This window comes from Sorex fumeus, unplaced genomic scaffold, assembly GCF_029834395.1.
Source record: "Sorex fumeus unplaced genomic scaffold, SorFum_2.1 ptg000034l, whole genome shotgun sequence".
NCBI classification, from domain to species: Eukaryota; Metazoa; Chordata; class Mammalia; order Eulipotyphla; family Soricidae; genus Sorex; species Sorex fumeus.
Window position 1 is genome coordinate 22,398,721 of NW_026606091.1, and position 15,291 is coordinate 22,414,011.

The window sequence follows — 15,291 nt, forward strand, 5'->3', positions numbered from 1 at the left end:
AGTGACATGGAACCAGAGTTCATCTATTCAAAAAAGCTGAAAAAAAAAACCTGAAAAATCAATAACTCTTCTCAGATCCATCAAAGAAGGAGGACAAAGGGCAAATTACTGTCCCCAGAATTGGAGAGACCAACAGGCAGTTACAAATAGAGCTTACTGCATCAGAAACTTAATATAAACTATTGACACCAGGTGATAATGACAAGTCATTGTATCTTCATCGATCATACAAAAGTAGCATTATGATACAGGATTTTCAGGGTGAGGAAGAGGGCAGTGAGGGGATAGGTATGTGTGTACTTAGAGTGGAGGAAAAAAGTTTATGGAAACTGCCCTTTCTCCTCACTTATGTGTGACTTTAATACTGCTCTAAAAAGTATAGTACCAGAGCAATAGCTCAACAGGCTAAGCACACGCTTTGCATGCAGGAGGTCATGGTTCAATTCCCAACATCACATGGTTTCCCCAAGCACCACTTAGAGCAAGCTCTGAGCACTGAGCCAGAAATGTCCGGGGTGTCACCCAAAACCAGTCGTAATAATAAGATATATTTACTATTTTTCAGAGTCTTGCTACTTTTTCTGTAATTTAATAATAAAATAGAGATTTTCATATGGTCATGTAGGATGACATTGCTTTGTCCTTCCTCCACAAGGAGCTTAGGTTTATCTGGTTACACCCATCACAGTGCTCACGAGGCATTTCCATTTCATTGTGTTTATCTGTAAACATTCTTCCCTATGCTCTCCTCCCCAACCAGTTAATCAGCTTTCCCCCTAATCAGACTCTGATTATATATGCTTATATGCTTGTAGGACAAGGAGAGGAGAAACACACCCATGGGAATCTGCTCTAGGGTGGGTCATCTGCTGAGAGAGGATCTGTCCTAGGAGCAGCTTTCCCTAAGGGAAAGAGTTCTACCCCTATTGATTGTGACCACACCTATGTGTAATTATTACCCCAACCCCTCAAGCTTTGGGATTTAACTAGACTGTAAGAGTGGGCTGGGGGATCAGACGGAAGAGAAAGAGGGATCAGAATCCAGACTCCAGAGGAGGAGGATGAAGGGGGATGGTGAAGGAGAATGAAGTAGCATGAGGGAGGAAGAAGCAGAGGCAGAAGCAGAGAAGGGAGACTGGTGTGGATGGAGAGAGGATCGGAATAAACTGCGACTCATACCAACCAGCCTGGCCCTCTTTCCTTCCTCCGCCTGACCATCGCCATCGACCTCCCCGGGGTGGGGGGAAGCAGAGTGAGACTACCAAACGCGGGCGGCGGGAGAGGTAGACCCACCGCCGCTGTGTGCCGTGCTCCTTTATTGAGCTTACACAGGTAATATGATACTAAGTAAGGGAAGATGAGAAAGAAAGGCCAAAGTGATTATAAAACAAGACATGGCTGGAATGGGAGAAACTTTTTCTTTTATTTTTATTCTTGTGGTTTAAATATTAAGAAATCTGACAATCCTAACAAATATTTTCTCCTATAATTTCCCCTGGAAGTTCTTATAATTTTAATATTATAAGGGGCGCATTCTATTTAGAGGGTTGTTTTGGTTGTGGTTTGGTTTGGTTAGGGTTTGGTTTGGTTGATTTGGTTTGGGGACCACACATGGCTATGTTCAGGGCTTACTCCTGACTCTGAACTTAGGAATCACTCCTGGTGGTGCTTAAATCCAACGTATGTTGGCCACATATAAGGCAAGTCCCTCACCTATTGTACTACCTTTCTGGCCCTCTATTTTGAATTTATTATTGACAATGATATATGATATGGGTTGAAATTGATTTCCTCACATATGAATATCGACTTCTTCCAACGTTTTACCATTGTTTTGCATTTGCACCTTTATTAAAAAATCATTCGTCTTTGGAAAAGATACGTAGTATATATGCCCATTTTTAGACTCAATTCCCTTGCAGAGATCTACGTTGTTGTTGCTGTTGTTTTTTGTCAGTACCACATTGTCAGAGATAGAGAGAAATAGCACAGGGGTTAAGACAATCTTTGCACAACCGGTCTGATTTGATCCCTGCTCTTCCCACCCAATGCTCCCAGGAGTGAGCATATTTCTGAGCATAGAGCCAGCAGTAAGCATTGAGCACTGCCAGGAATGCTCCAACCTCTCCCCTGATAAAGGGAATCCTGCTTAGAACTCCCTCACACTATGGGAGCCTTTCTGCCCTATACCCTTCCTTCTACCCATTTAAATAAAGGGTCTCCTGAATCCATCCAATTTTTTAAATGTAATATATGTTTACATTAACTCCTGAAATCAAGTAGAGCAAATGCTTCAGCTTTCTCCTTGTCTCTCAGTCACGATCACGATCATCCTGTTGTTTGTCAATTGCCTCGAGCAGGCACCAATAACGTCTCCTTTCGCTCTAGCCCTGAGATTTTTTTTTTAATTTTTAAAAAAATTTTTTTTGCTTTTTGGGTTACACCTGGCAATGCACAGGGGTTACTCCTGGCTCTGAGCTCAGGAATTACCCCTGGGGGTGCTCAGGGGACCATATGGGATGCTGGGAATCGAACCCAGGTTGGCCACATGCAAGGCAAACGCCCTACCCGCTGTGCTTTCACTCCAGCCCAACATTTCAATGACACACAGTTAATCTTACAAAAAATATAGTAGTCATATATGTGATGAAATAATATATATAATGAAATAGTGACAATACAGGTATTCAGTGGATAGGTACTTCAGTGAAGGTGAAGCTTTATAGTTTACTTGACATAAGCAAGAAGATTGATCATGGATCAATGACCTTTTTAAGGCCTTATATGAAAAGAGAATTGATTTGCTCGAGTGGGCCCAGTAACATCTCCATCATGAGACTTGTTACTGTGTTTGGCATATCGAGTACCTCACGGGTAGCTTGCCAGGCTCTGCCGTGCGGGCGAGATACTCTCGGTAGCTTGCTGGGCTCTCCGAGAGGGGCAGAGGAATCGAACTCGGGTCGGCCACGTTGGCTGCGTGCAAGGCAAACGCCCTACCGCTGTGCTATCGCTTCAGCCCATATATACATATATATAATATATTTCCCTCTAAGATTGGTTGCCTTCTACTTTAAACCCCATCAAATGTGGTGTGCTATTCTGAGTGTTGTGAAGTATGAGATGTTCAGGAATAGGTTTACTCGTGGGTGAGACTAAGCCCAAGCATGTGGAGAGAGGCTGTGAGTATGGCAGCGGTTGAGTTCTGGAGGTTTTCAGCTGCCAGGGCTGGGTCCCTTGGGGTGGGGAAGGGCCTCACCCACCCCCTCCAGGGCGCCCCAAATGAAAGAGGCTGCAAGGGGTCCAGTAGCATAGCTATGGCATGTGTCATTTTATGCTCTCTTTGGAGAGAGAAGGACAATGAGTCTCTGGATCACGGCCATTGATGAGATTCTGTTTTTCAAATATTTTGTGGTTTCATTTTATTTGCCTTTCCGTATAAACTTTAGAATCGATTTATCAACTTCCACCAGAAATCCTGCTAGATTTGATTTGCACTTTGAAATGACAGTTCAATTTGGAAAGAACTGACATCTTTTTTTTTTCCCCTTTATTTTATTTTATTTTTTTTAAAGTTGTAGATTTACAATTTTTTGTGCTTTGGTTTCAATTATACAATGATCAGATACCCATCCCTCCACCAGTGCCCATTTTCCATCACCATGGATAATATCCCTCCCACCCCCATCCCCCCATCCCCCCTGTCTCTGTGGCAGGGCAATCCCCTGTGTTCTCTCTCTCCTTTTGGGTGTTGTGGTCTGCAAAAGAGGCATTGAGTGGCAAACATGTTCAGTCCATAGTCTACTTTCGACATGCATCTCCCCTCCTGGGAGGATCCTCCAAACATCCTTTATTTGGTGCTCCCTTCTCTATCTGAACTGCCCTTTCCTCTAGGATACCCGGCTGGCCTCTAAGTTATGGAGTAATCCTCCTGGTGCTGATCTCAGCTATTCTTGGGTATTAATCTCATACTTTGTTACTTTATATCCCCCAGATGAATGCAATCTTTCTATGTCTATCCCTCTCTTTCTGACTCATTTCGCTTAGCATGATACTTTCCATATTGTACCACTTGTATGTAAATTTCATGACTTCATCTTTTCTAAGAGCTACATAGTACTCCATTGTGTAGATGTACCAAAGTTTCTTTAACCAGTCATCTGAAGAACTGACATCTTAATGAGACTTCGAATCCATGAGTACTACATGATTTCAATTTATTTGGTTCTTCTATTCAATTCTTCAGTGTTTTGTGGTTTTTAACATACATATCCTGTATTTTATTTTTGAAATTCACTCCCAAGTATGTCATAATTTTTGTTCTGTTATAAGTAGCACTCGTCTTCAATTTCCAATTTTTTGTTGTGAATCACTTGTATCACTTGTCATCCCATTGCTCATTGATTTGCTTCAGCAGGTGCCAGTAACATCTCCAACCATCCCTGTCGTGTGCTAGTGTAGCCCAATAGTGTCTACTCGCTCCAGGAACACGAAGAGCCTCAAACCTTTCATCAGGGTCTTGACAAAGAAGTCTAACCATCTCGTAGGTAGGGGGCCAGGTGTTCTTTTGACATCCCATGGAATCTAGTAGGTAACAGCTCTAGTCCAGTGGTAGTCTTTAAATTGCATTATGTGTACAACCCATCTGATTTTCAACTCCTTGGCAAATGATACATTCATTCCCCTGTTGTGAATATGTGACATTCATTCCCCTTGGCAAATGTTACATTCATTCCCCTGTTGTGAATATGTGACATTCATTCCCCTTTTGTGAATATAGCACTGTAGCACTGTCCTCCTGTTGTTCATCAATTTGCTCGAGTGGGCACCAGTAACTTCTCCATTGTGAGACTTGTTACTGTGTTTGGCATATCAAATACATCATGGGTAGATTGCCAAGCTCTGCCATGTGGGCGGGATACTCTCGGTAACTTACTGGGCTCTCCAAGAGGAGTGGAGGAATCGAACCCAGGTCGGCCACATGCAAGGCAAAGGTCCTACCTGCTGTGTTATTGCTTCAGCCCAATACTGACTGTATCTAGTCTTTCTGCTATATGCCATTATCACTGGCATGAGTTGATATATGATTATTTTGATTTGTATTTCCATAATAAGAAGTAATGCTAACTATCTTTTCGGGCTAGAGCAGCAGTCCAGCAGGTAGGGCGTTTGCCTTGCATGCGGCCAACCCAGGTTCGATTCCCAGCATTCCATATGGTCCCCTGAGCACTGGCAGGAGTAATTCCTGAGCGCAGAGCCAGGAGTAACCGCTGAACATCGCCGGGTATGACCCAAAAAGAAAAAAAAATTACCATTTGTCAGTGGGTCTGTTTCCCCCATTGTTGTGAATATATTACAATAAAATTAAATTTCATTTATTGGACTGGAGCGATAGCACAACGGGTAAGGCATTTGCCTTGCACATGGCTGACCCGGGTTTGATTCCTCACTCCTCTCAGAGAGCCTAGCAAGCAACCAAGAGTATCTCACCTGCAGGGCAAAGAGTATCTTGCCCATACAGCAAAGCCTGACAAGTTCCCCGTGGTGTATTCGATATGCCAAAAACAGTAACAACAAGTCTCACAATTTGTTGTGAGATGTTGCTGGTGCCTGCTCGAGCAAATCGATGAAGGGCAGTGCTACAGTGCAGTGCTTCATTTATTGACATTATATCCTGAAATCCTGTCAAAGTTATTTATTTGTTTTGGTAAAAAAAATATTTTATACATTGTTGGAAATATCCTCCCATAGTTGTTTATGGCAGCTGCAACTAGCCATTTTCTTTATTGCAAATCTGTATGTTTTCTATCCGTTTTCTTAACTTATTTTACTGACTTAGACCTAGATTTATAACACTGCTAGTCAAGACAACAGTTTCTGACTGTTTGGGGAAGTCACTGTTATATTTCTCATAAGTTTATTGTATATGTCCTTTGCCAGGCTAAAGAAGTTGCTTTGTCTGTTTCTAGTTTGCTGAAGTTTTTATTTTGAATGAATGTCGAGCTTTATTTGATTCTCTTCATCTCTTCAACTGAGGTGGGTACAGGCTTTTGTAATTACTCTGCTATTACAGTAAATCATTCTAGATGATTTGGAGCCTTGCTCTTCTGAAATTGTTGTTCACAATGTACTCTCCTTTTTATGTAGTGCAGATTTAGGTTGACTAGTAATTTACTTATGATTTTCCTTTGCCTGACATTTCATAGAAAATTAAATCATCCATTCCCTTTTGTGACAGGTTTCTTTCATTTAGCATGAAGTTTTCTAGATTCATCATGGTGTCACAGTGTCACTACACGTTCCTTTTTATTGCCAAGTAATATAATATAAAACACCCAATTTTTGTTTATCCATTCTTGCTGATGAATATTTGGGTTTTTCTACTTTGGACCACTATAAATAATGCTGCTAAAAACAGCCATGTATAAATCTTTATATGACACATATTTTATTTCTCTTGGGCATATTCTAAAGGTAGAATTGCTGCATCTCATGGCATTTTTTTAAATCTTAGGTATACACACCCTACCTGCTTTCCTAAGTGACTATACACTATTTAATGTACATTCCAGCGATGTATACACACTCTGCTTTCTCCATTTCTTCATTAAGAATTGTTATTATTGTCGTGTGTGTGTGTGTGTGTGTGCGTGTGTGTGTGTGTGTGGCTTTTGAAATGTTTCTGCTTTCTTTTATGGAAAGGGTGGTCAAGTTGGCATCGTGGTGATGATACTAAGACTTGATTGAATGGTAGATGTAGTGTAGTGTTGGATGACATTGGTTTGTGCTTTCTCCTCTGCCACAAGGAGCTTAGATTTACTGAGTAATACCCATCACAATGCTCCAGAAGCACTCCCATTTCCTCGGTATTCATCTTTAACATTTCTATGCTCTTCTTTCTCTACCTGTTAATCACACATTTCCCCTAAGCAGTACTTGTAAAGCCAAATTCCTCAGAAATTTCTGAAATAATGTTTTTCTCTTCCCTTATGTTCTTTGCATAGTTTATGGTTGTTAGACTAAGGGAAGGAGAAACACACTCCTAGAGAGTATTTGGTCCTTGAGCCGATCTCCTGGCTACAGATCTTTTAGAACATGAAGACCACTTAGGACCTGTATTGCAAAACCATAGCACCCAAAGGAGAGAGAGAGTTAAAAGGAATGTGCCTGCCACGGGGGGGGGGGGGGGGGTCGCGGGCGGGCAGGGGGTGGAGGATGGGGGCCCGAAGGGAGGGATACCTGGATCATTGGTGGTGGAGAATGTGCTCTGGTGGAGGGATGGATACTCGATCATTATTACATGACTGGAACATAATCACAAAAGTTTGTAAGTCTGTAACTGTACCTCACGGTGATTCATTAAAAAAATTTTAAATAATTAATTTTTTAAAATTTAATCAAGAAATTTTTTTAAAAAAGAGCTTCTCTGGAAGGAAGGGCCTTTACAGATGTTGATTGTGCTGCCTCACCTGTGTGGTTGCTACTCGGAAGATGTTGGATGTTGGAGCTAGATGAAGACTTTGAGATGGAGCACAGAGAGACTAGCATGGAATGGGGAGTTCAGTGAGACTGGAACAGGCAAGTGGGGAGAATGGAATAAACAGCAACTGATCACCAATCAGCCTGGCTCCCATTTTATCCTCCTTTCATCCATTCCTGTCGGCCATCCGGAATGGGAAAACGGCCTAACAACTGAACGCACGTCGAGAGACAGCGCACCCCTCTTTTTATTTGTGATTGCACAGTGTGGTATATACACGTTTGAGGTGTGAAGCTATAGCCTTGAAACAAATATATAGTAGTATAAACCAACTGAAGATAAATTACAATTTTATTTAAAAATAAATTTCAAACAAAGTCTAAAGGTTAAAAGTCAGCGTGTCATTTAAGAATATGATGTTGGTGCACTGGGCAGATTCATACTGACATGAAGGAAAGCTACATATGAAAAGTTTGAGGGGCCAGAGAGTTAGTACAGGAGTTAGGTGTTCTCCTTATAGGTGTTCTCCTTACATGTGGCCAGTCCAGTTTGATCCCTGGCACCACATAAAGTCCCATGTGGACAGACAGGAGTGATCTCAGAGCGCAGAGCCGAGAATAGACTTGAACACAGCTGGGAGAAGAAAAAGAAAGCAAAAAAGAAAGTGACTGCAACTTTATTTTACAACCTGACTACTAATAATAGTTTTCCTCAACTATTTCCACAAATAAAAATATTGAGTAGTCATTATATTTATGTTTCACAGAAGCATAATTTATTACTTGAGCTTATAAATATTTGGTGCCAGAGCAATAGTACAGAAGGTAGAGTGCTTGCCTATTACACAGCTGACCCACATTCAATTCCCACCACCACATATGATCCCCTGAGCCCTGTCAGGCATGATCCCTGAGCTCTGAGCCAGGAGCAATCCCTGCGCAGTACCAGGTGTGATCCAAAAACAAAACCAGGGGAGTATGGTACCACCAGCAAGTCAATCTATACCTACAGGGCGAGTGCATCAGCAGCCTAATGGTGCCTTCAGGCTTCCTAATATCCTCAAATTGTCGCTGTGCCTTTGGCTGGACCCCAACAACTTGATACCGAGTTTAGTAAAGTAAAGTAAAGTAAAGGCCCTCCCGTTGATCATCGATTTGCTCGAGCGGGCCCAGTAACGTCTCCATTGGAGACTTTGTTGTTACTGTGTCTGGCATATCGAATACTCTCGGTAGCTTGCCGGGCTCTCCGAGAGGGGCGGAGGAATCGAACTCGGGTCGGCGATGTTGGCTGCGTGTAAGGCGAACGCCCTACCCGCTGTGCTATCGCTCCAGTCCAAGAAATTAAATGGCCAAAAGTTAGGTATGTGGGAGCCACACCCATAAACCACCTCCAGATCAGCTATACAAACTCATTTATTGGCCTTCTTTCAGAGACCCAGAAATCTTACTGTCCTGACAAAAATACCAAATGCCCTGAACATGCACTCTGATCTCTTAGTACCTGTGTTGCAAACCATAATGCACAAAAGGAAAAGAAGAGAGCAAGAATGAAAGTGCCTCCCATGGGGTGGGGGGTGGATGGGATGTTGGGAGATGGTAGCGGGGAAAGAGGAGACATTGGTGGTGGGAAAGGTACGTTTGTGGAGGGGCATTGTATGACTGAAACCCAATTATGAGTAGCTTTGTAATGGTCTCTTACGAATATTCAATTAAAAATTTCTTTATTAAAAATTTATAAATATTTGAGCCAGGAGTTAGCCTAGAGGTAAGACACTTGCTTCTCATGCACTTTACCCAGGTATGTTCCCCAGCACCATATATGGTCCCCTGAGCAATACCAGGAGTGATCCCTGAGCACAACGCCAAGAGTAAGCCCTGAGCACCAACACATGCTGCCCCCAAATTTTGTTCATCTTTATAATAGAGGAATAAGGAAATATTTGAGTATTTACAAATGGGAGAATAGACGATGGTAAAATAAAATACAATCTATATGTGAAATGCAGGTTTTAGGGAGAAATACCAAAAAATCATGGTTTCCATGAAATCTACTTGCCTAAGAAAAGTTTCTGATATTGCTTTTTGAAGAAAATGCAAAGGAAAACTACCTACTGTGTGTCCCACACTTACTGAAATAGGACAATGACTCATAGGACTGAACATATTGATTGTAGTATGTCACCGGGTACTGAAAGGATTTTGAGTTATTTAGAATGAAGGATGCAAACGTGTTTTATATGTGTTTGTGCATGCTACGTGAGCATGCACAAGGGGTACATTTCCAAACGTTTCCTTGCAGTGAACAGGTTTATTTTCATACTGATAATGAAAGTGATATAAAGAAATGTTAACTTCACCTCTGTTTAAAGCCACTTTTCATATTTTACGACACAGTAATAAATGTCTCCTTTAAGGATACCTACTTTTGTTGTCTCCAAAACTTACAAAACCAACTTGAATAATGAGCAGATTGCTTGCAGAAATAACTTATTGGCTGTACTTAAGAAACTAGCTCTCAGAACTTTTTCCCTGTGGCAACACGAAAATGTCATACACACATACACAAAGGTATTACAGTGTTTATGCCATCTCTGGCATTTTACCCATTTGAGCTCATTATTATTCTCATTAGTTTCTTGATTGTTAATAGCACTTCTATTTATATGATGACTTAACCTTTATAGATTTTCATCAAAGATTTCAAAACTAGATGGGGAACGTGTCTAGAATATCAAAGGATGTATCTCTAAGATATTTTCCCCTTTGGGGGACTATTTTGATCTTCAACATCTTTAAACAAGTGAGATGCCAAGCTAGAGAAAAGCTAGAGAAAAGCCAAGAAATTATTGTTTCACTAGTAAGTGTAGAGAAATCAGAAATGACTAACTGGCTTTCAAAAGTAAGTATGAATGTCAAAAGATTTCTATGAAATGAAAACCTCTGGTCATTTTCTAGATGCAGGTTAAGATTACTTTTATGCAGTTCATCTTAAAACAAGCAAGAACTAGGAACTTTTATCACAAAGGAATTTCACTCACAGTAGGAGCTGTTCTAGGCTTCAATCTGAACGGGAGAAACTGATCTTCAAAAGTACAGAAGAGTCTATTTTCTTACTGATCTTAGGAACAGCGTAAGGGCCTTGCTGTTCACTTTTGCCAATGGACGGCTTAGGCCAGTTTACAGTCCTTGTCATGAGTTGTTCATTAATCTGTGCTTCCTGTCTCTGTGCAGCCATGACATGCTGCACAAGCATGACTAAAAACCATTATTTACAATAAGCATAAAGTGAGAACCCAAATTGGCTTTTGATTATTTTTTTTTTCTTTTTGTGTCACACCTGGCTATGCTCAAGGGTTACTCCTGGTTTTGCACTCAGGAGTCACTCCTGGCAGTGCTCAGGGGAACATATGGGATGCTGGGAATCGAACCTGGGTCGTCCATGTGCAAGACAGATGCCCTACCCGCTGTGCTATCGCTCCAGCCCCATTGATTAATTTTCATAACTTTATTTGCTTTCATGTTGTAACAACCAGTATGAATTAAATGTGTTTGTGCCTTCTAAGGCAGAAGACTGGGGTGGTAGCTGGGAAACTGGGGACATTGGTGGAGGGAATGTTACATCAGTGGTGGGATCACTGATGGAACATGGAATGACTGAAACATTAAATAAGTGTATTATCAACAAGTTGGAAAATCACAATGTTATAATATTTAATATTTTTTTAATTTGGTGAGAACCATTATATTTTTCATCTTAGTTTGTTGGGTGGGGTGCTGGAACACCCCGAGCGATGCTCAGGGCTAACTCCTGACTCTGCACGCAGGGATCACTTCTAATAGTTTGTAAAGCATAATATTTGTCCTATTTTTTGTCTTGTTTTGTTGACAATTCTTTCTTTTCTTTCATGTTTTGGTTTTGGGGCCATACCCAGCTGTACTCAGGGGTCACTCCAGGGTGGGCTCAGGGGACCACATTTAACCATCAGTGATCAAGTCCAGGTCAGCTGCAGGTAAGGCAAGAGCCAGTTGCCCTTTTTTTTTCTTTTTAATTTTTAGAGTTGCTCACAATAAATTATTACATTCAATATCCCAACACCAATCCCACCACCATTACACCTTCCTAGCACCATTATTTTTCATTTTACTACCACTACCCAAGCCTGTTCCAAAGGTAAATCCTAAATAAATTAAATTGCCCCATTTTTAAGAAAAACTGTCAAATGGCAAAAATCCAAAGGACTGGGAAAAAAATTTCTCTCCCCTCACAATAATATAAAATAGTTTAATACAAGACTGGAACTATAATCTAATCAAGCTCGGAGCTACATGTATCCATTTGTAGGGCACAGGAGAACACAATAAAGACAGTGGTATGCAATTAGCAAAATCCAGGTAATAAACCATCGCAGGACAATTATTTCTTCACAGATCAAGTTGCAAGAGAAAAAGAATGCTTGAATCCATAAATTAGTAGAGACAGTTAAGATTTTAAACGAGTATTGATTTGAAAAGCAATTTTTTTAATTATAGCTAGAGAGATTTGAATATTGATGGTATCATTTGATAATTTGGGAGTCATTTTCAACTTTGTATATGTTGCATAGCATTGCTTTATGAGATGGTATGACAGTCAAGCATTGCTATTATAGGGCCAGAAACACAGTACAATGTGTAGAGTGCTTGTTTTGCACACAGCCAACCAGGGTTCAATCCCCAGCATCCCATATGGTCCCCTAAACACCTCCAGAAGAGTGATTCTCCAGTACAAAGCCAGAAATAAGCCCTGAGTATCACCAGGGTGGCTTGGGGGAGTGGGGAGAGAGAAACAGAGACAGAGAGAGAGAATGAGAATGAAAGAAATACTTGTTGGGGCTGGAGAGATAGCACAGCGGGTAGAGCGTTTGCCTTGCACGCGGCCCACCCGGGTTCAATTCCCAGCATCCCATATGGTCCCCTGAGCACCGCCAAGTGTAACTCCTGAGCGCAGAGCCAGGAGTAACCCCTGTGCATTGCCAGGTGTGACCCAAAAAGCAAAAAAAAAAAGTACTTGTTAATAGATTGTTAATAGAGAGGGGTAAAGAATTGTGTGAGACATGGAAGAAACCGTATCATTCAAGATTTTATAAACATAGAGTATGGGTCATTGGTACCCAAGTTTACATTATATAATCCTTTCTATTTGCTTATATTTTCTATAACAAAAATTCCATTAAAAGAGCATTTATCTGAGTTGAGAGTACTGTGATATCTCTTTGGTAAATGTTCCTTTTACTTGTCCTTGGGAACAAAAATCTGCCACCCCAAAACTTTGGCAAAAGGTTAATTCTGTAGCAGAGACCTTGAAGAAAAAAATAGATGTTGCTTTTGTTTTCTAACTGAATCACTGTGAGACACATGATTACAAAGCTGTTCGTACTGGGTCTCAGTCGTAAAATGTTCCATCATCCTTCCCTCCACATGCTCCACATGCGTATACTTCCCACCACCAACTGTCCCCAGTATTCCTCCCACCAACACCTTTCTCAAGCCGGCCTCTGTGGCAGTCATTTTTCTCTTCTCTCTCTCTCTCCCTCTTTGGGGGCATTATGGTTTGGAATAGATACTGCTTTTGAACAAAAGATTTAATAGAACCAAAGCGATAATATAGGGGATAAGGGGTTTGCCTTGTGTGGAACCAATCTCTGCACCACATATACACCCCTGAGCATAGAAAGGAAGGAAGGAAGGAAGGAAGGAAGGAAGGAAGGAAGGAAGGAAGGAAGGAAGGAAGGAAGGAGGAAAGTAGGAAGGAAGGAAGGAAGGAAGGAAGGAAGGAAGGAAGGAAGGAAGGTAGCAAGGAAGGTAGCAAAAGACGGAGGGAGGGAGGGAGGGAGGGAGGGAGGGAGGGAGGGAAGGACGGAGGGAGGGAGGGAGGCTGGAGATATAGTACAAAGGTGAAGGCACTTGTCTTGCATTCAGCCTACCTGAATTCCATCCCTGGCACTACATATGGTCCCCCAAGCCCCACCAGAAGTGATCCCTGAGCATAGAGCCAGGAGTAAGCCTTGAGCACTGCCAGGAATGTCCTCCCCCTAAAAGAAATGAAGTTTACCTGTTAAATGGACCACAGTCATGCCTTTCAGCAACCTGAACTTCAAAATCTGTTCAGGGTGATGTTGGTGGGCCCCCACGGGTTGATGTAGGCAGGTAGATAGGGAAAGGCCCTTTGCAATGAAACAAAGGAAGAAAAATTCTAGGAATGACTCACCTTGTGGATACAGAAAACAAAGACCTGGTAAGACCATCTGCAGACCCTGAGGATATAGGCCTCTTCCCCAAGAAGTTCCTCAACCCTCTGACCTCTCCCTTAATCAGATTAAAATGTGATCCAGCCCAAAGAAGACCATCACCACTCCCATCCTCCCTGGTAACCTTAGCAACAGACTTTTACCTAGGAAGAAGCCCCACGTGGGGGAAGGTTGAAGAAATCCTATAAAGGCCACCTTGAACAAAGGAAGTGCAAGCTTATGCTGCCCGACACCCCCAACCGTGTGCTGCCTACGCCCATGTGGCCAAGCACATGTGTCACCCACATCTCCCCTCTTGATATGTGTACTTTCATGCTTTCCTGTCTAATGCTAGGATGTGTGTAGGGGCTCTCTCTCCGCCCTTGGAGAAACCCGTGTTCTCTCTTGAGTACGTTACTCTTCCCCCCCCCCCCCCCCCCACACACACACCCCTTAAAAATCCTCCTAATAAGATCTATTTATTTCACTGCTTGTCTACTCCTGAAATTCCTTTCTGTGAGGCGAGACAAGAACCCAGTAACCTTGGGTCCCGGGTGGCAGAGGTGGTTGGGGAGAAAGTGACCCGTCTTTCTCCTCCCCGCTTCACATAAGTCACCCGTGGGGCCCACCGACATCAGGGTGACTTGTGTGAAGCAGGGAAGAGAAAGATGGTCACTTTCTCCCCACCCGTCTCTGCCACCAGGGGCCCAAGGTTCTTGTCTCGCCTCACAGAAAGGAATTTCAGGAATAGACAAGCAGTGAAATAAACAGATTTTATTTGGAGGATTTTTAAGATGTGGAGGGGGAGAGAGTGAGAGAGAGTAATGTATTCAAGAGAGAACACGGGCTTCTTCTCCAAGGGAGGAGAGAGCCTCTACACACATACCAGCATTAGACACGAAAACATGAAAGTAAACATCTGAAGAGGGGAGATGCAGGCGACACGTGTGCTCGGCTGCCACATGTGCTTGGCCTGTGGGCGAAAGCAGCACATGAGCTAGGGTAGCATAAGCAAGTCCCTCCTTTGTTCAAGGTGGCCTTTATAGGGTTTCTCCAACCTGCCCCCATGTGGGGCTTCCTCCTAGGTCAAAGTCTGTTGCTAAGGAGGTTTCCAGGGGGGGTTGGGAATGGCGATGATCTTCTTTGAAATTCCTTTTCTGGCCTTTTGTTACTGCAGGAGTTGCTTTGGGTCTGTTGCAGGAGCCAAGGGAGGGTTTTATCAGGCCTTAGTTCCTGTTTTCTCCCATTTTTCTGCAGGGCTGACTTTTGCCATGCCTTGGGAGGGGCTTCCCTGTCTACCTGCCTACATCAAGGGGAGGTCCAGGAGATTTTAATTCAGGCAGTCAGAATGCAATTTTGTCTAAGTTGTTCTGTTACCCATGAGTATGCGCAAGATGTTTGTACTGCTGATGTTCCGGGTCAGTAAATACAGGAAGCAATCAATGGGCCAAAGAAACCATCTCTATTCCCAATGGAAAGACAGTCTATGGCCCATTTCCTTCCATGTGCAAACATATTATCCAGACAGGCACGGGGAATGCTCCTATTG